The sequence below is a fragment of the Microtus ochrogaster genome, chromosome 17, assembly GCF_000317375.1.
Source record: "Microtus ochrogaster isolate Prairie Vole_2 chromosome 17, MicOch1.0, whole genome shotgun sequence".
NCBI classification, from domain to species: domain Eukaryota; kingdom Metazoa; phylum Chordata; class Mammalia; order Rodentia; family Cricetidae; genus Microtus; species Microtus ochrogaster.
Window position 1 is genome coordinate 10,829,355 of NC_022019.1, and position 4,294 is coordinate 10,833,648.

Sequence of the window (4,294 nt, forward strand, 5' to 3'; positions counted from 1 at the left end):
CTACTGATGGTTGTGAGCCACCATGTGGTTGCTGGGAATTGAACTCAGGTCCTCTGGAAGAGCAGCCACAAACATCTCTCCAACACCACAAACAGGCAATTTAAACAGACTCATAACTAATAAGAAGATTAAACCACTTATTTAGGAACACCCGGCTGGTGTGATGGCTCACTGGGCAAAGATGCTTGCTGCTAAGAATGATGATCAGAGTTTGAGCTCCCAGGACCCACGTGGCCTCTGTGGGCACCAGGCATGCACACGGTGCACAGTCATGAGTGCAGACAAAGTGCCCATACACACATGATAAATCAGCAAACACATGGCATTATTTCAGAAAGCAAGCCATCTTTCCTGACCATAGGCTGTTGTGCAAAGGGTGGTCTGACTGTGTATGTTTCCTTTTTCAGAAGAGCGGAGCACGAAAAGCAACAGCTTTCTCTCTTCCTGGTGGAGCTGGGGGGAGGGCGAAAGCAGAAGGAATGCAGTTGAAGGGGCGGCCTCACAGGAGCACCATGATCGCTTCAGGAAAAAAAGCCACCTTGTGATGAAGCCTGATAGAGCTTAATCTACTTTATAGTTTTTATTAGACCATAAAGTCAGATTCACCTCTCATATCAAGGAATCAATTAAGCCGTGCTTTCTTCGAGTAATAAATATGATAGGTATGTTTCCCCAAACGAAGCCTGACGAGGAGGCTCTAGGAGCTTTGGCATAAGATGCTGTCTGCGGAGAGTCGCTGGACCTCAAATCCTGGGCAGGCTGGAAACGACACAGGCATATCTGCCCATCATTCTTCCAGTCACCTGCTGTGCTGCTGCTAAATCACCCCAATGTAGCCCTGCTCAGATGTGTGGTTATTGATGATGATCCCAGAAATAAGGTACCTCTGGCCCAACTGAAACCAAAGCAGAGGCATAGGAAATGAGAGAGCAGATGCAGAGGGTTCTGCATTTGCTGGTGGGAGGTCTTTCCAAAGGCCGGTGTGTATCAGGAAAACGGAGCTTTTCCTTCCCAACCTGGAAGCGATACAAGTGTTGCCTTTGTACTTTACACCACAGACCACTGTTGTGCACAGTGTTTCAAAGATCTTGCGCCTGATGCTGGACTTCATGGCTTGTAGAATCCACGATGACTTTCTGTAAACAGGCTGCTATGACATGAAGTGGGGGCAGACCCGCTGAAACTCTCTGTGGGGGGTTGCCACCCTTAAACAAGCCTGTTGAGTATTCCTGGGCTCGTGGACTTCATCCTTGGTACAAAAATCAAGATAAGAAGACAAAAAGCACCCATTACTATTGGCCTGCATTGCTTTATTCCAGTTAGACCTATTTCCCTTCACTCTAGCGGAAGTGACGTGAAGAGCCTTCCCCCTCCAGTCAAACTGAGAAAAGCCAGGGCAACGGCCACAGTTCACAGTTGAGAAATTAAAGGCTTTCTCTTTTTCGCTCTTCTTTCCTTCATTTCTTTTTTGAAATTTTTTATCTGTGGGGGGAGGGTGTGTTCTAGACAGGGTTTCTCTGTGTAGCCCCGGCTGTCCTCTCCTGGAACTCATTCTGTAGACCAGGCTAGCCTTGAACTCAGACATCCATCCTCCTGCCTCTGCCTCCTGAGTGCTGGGATTGAAGATGTGTGCCATGATGGCCCGGTGTCATTTTGGGGTTTAAAAAGTTCATTTAAAAACTGTGCTTATTCTTGAACAATCTCTCTTCTTCTGCCTGTTGGTCTCTGCCCCTCACCCTGCTGCTTGCACACACACACACACACACACACACACACACACACACACACACACACACTTTGGTCACATCTCCTCAATCACCCTCTCATATTCCCACTGAACCCTTTATTCTCCCCAGCAAGTCCTTCCTCCTACTTTTCTCTTTCCTTTGTAGCCCACCGCATTTCACAGTTGATTCTGTGAGTTTGGAGTGGGCGTAATGACTGGATTTTGGGGTTAACTTGACACAAACTAGAGTCATCAGAGAGGATGAAGTTTCAGTGGAAGAAATGCTTCCATGAGATCCAGCTGTAGGGTATTTTCTCAGTTAGTGATCAAAGTGGGAGGGCCCAACCCATTGTGGGTGGTGCCATCCTTGGGCTGGTGGTCCTGAGTTCTATAACAAAGCAGGCTGAGAAAACCATGTGGAGCAAGCCAGTAGGCAGCAGCCCTCCAGGGCCTCTGTATCAGCTCCTGTCTCCAGGATCCTGCCCTGTGTGAGTTCTTGTCTGACATCCTTTAGGGATAAACAGCTGTGTGGAAGTGTAAGCCAAAGAAGCCCTTTCCTTCCCAACTTGCTGTTTGGTCATGGTATTTTATTGCAGAGATAGGAATCCTAACTAAGACCAGGGTGGGGGGCGAGGGTGTGTGTACAATTCAAAACAGCTTCAGGAAGTCACTGAAACTGACCAGATTCACTAGGCCTCTCCCTGCCAGCAGAGTAAGCAATAAAGAAGCTGAGGGGCCCTCTCAGACAAGTCAAGCTACAAAGAAGACTCTGAGGCCAGATGGTTGCCAGGAAGAAGCAGAAACCAGACGAGCTGCCTGAAAGAGCTTTAGACCAACTGAGGCACCCAGGAAGGACTTTCTCAACCCTGTTGAGCTGCCTACCAGCTGTGCAGTGTGCTCCAGGTTCCCAGTTTTGTGAGCTATCACCCATGCTGGGGTGGGCTTTGGTGATATAACTGTCTTTGAGTCATCTCTGCTCCTGTAAGTAAGCCCTCATCCACACTCCTATAAAGTAATCCCAACAAAGCTCATTGCCACCAAGTTGGACTTTGGTGGTATCCATACTTTGGCTTGTAATGGGTTTCCTATCAGGTGGGGAGTAGGGGTGTGTGTGTGTGTGTGTGTGTGTGTGTGTGTGTGTGTCTCAAGGAAAAGTTATATCACACCTCGTCACTATTACACAGTTGGGGAAACTGAGGTAAAGTGCAAGAGCATGGCTTAGCTGAAATCTGAAGTGCACAGCAAAAAGGAGGCACCTGAACGAAATCAGAGGTTTCCTGCCACAGCTCTGTCACCCCATTCCGGTAAAGGGGCCCCATGTGTGCACGGCAATGCTCCAGCTTTGCCAGGGCCGCCAGATGGGTCTGGAGAGCCACGGAGAAGGGAGGCGTTTGATTCTCCACGTGGAATCAGCATTTGCTTACAACAAGAGGCATTAAACAATCTTCCACATTCCCTCTAAATAGATGGGACTCCACAGGAAAACCCTAAAGGGGAGTGTTTGAGAAATTGGTGGCAGAGGAATTTAGCTATGAGGAGACAGAGCCAGTTCATTCTGTTTGCTTATTAATAGGTTGTGTGTCACCAGCTCCAGGGGGAATGGCCTCTTGAATAGCTGGCAGGGAGAGGCATTCAAGGCTTCCTGCTTGATGAAAACAGGGACTAGCAGGAAGGGAGAAGAGAAGACACTTCAGGGAAGATCAGAATGAGAGCAGCTAATTTGACTGTAAGGAACTGCAGGCTGTCGGATCCAACGAGGCCGAGTCCTAGAGGACACTGCAGCATCCAGTCTTCTCTGAGCATGTGTGCACATGCATGCGCATGTATGCACATATGCATACAAGTATGCATGTGCCCGTATTTTGAGTGCATGAGTATGCGTCAATATTTGTGTGGGCTGGTACCCATATGTGCGTGTGTGTACGTGAAAGGTGTGAAATTTTAGCTTAAGAAATCGTATGTGACCAAGACCCAGAAAGACAATTATCATATGTTCTGACTCATAAGTGGTTTTTAAACATAAAGAAAACCAGCCTGCACTCCACAATCCCAGAGGACCAAGACAACAATGAGAACCCTAAGAGAGACATACATGGATCTAATCTACATGGGAAGTAGAAAAAGACAAGATCTCCTGAGTAAACTGGGAGCATGGGGACCATGGAAGAGGGTTGAAGGGGAGGAGAGAAGCAGGGAGGGGAGCAGAGAAAAATGTAGAGCTCAATAAAATCAATTTAAAAGGGGGGGAAGAAATTTTATGTGTGTTCACTTACGTGTGTATGGGTACAGGCATGTGTGTGCCAAGGTGTATGTGTGGGCATCAGAGGTCAGCCTTCCACGGTCAGCCCTGCCTTTCCATCTTGTTTGGGGCAGGGCCTCTTCACCACTGCATAAGCCAGACTAGCTGGCCTTCCAGCTTCTGGGGCTTGTCCTGTCTCTGCCTCCTATCTCTCCCCAGGGTGAGCTGGGACTGTAGACACATGTGTTCCTATTTTCATTAGGATTCCAGGGACCTGAGCTCTGCTGGAGCAAGCATTTATACAAACGGAACCATCTCCCTAGCCTAAC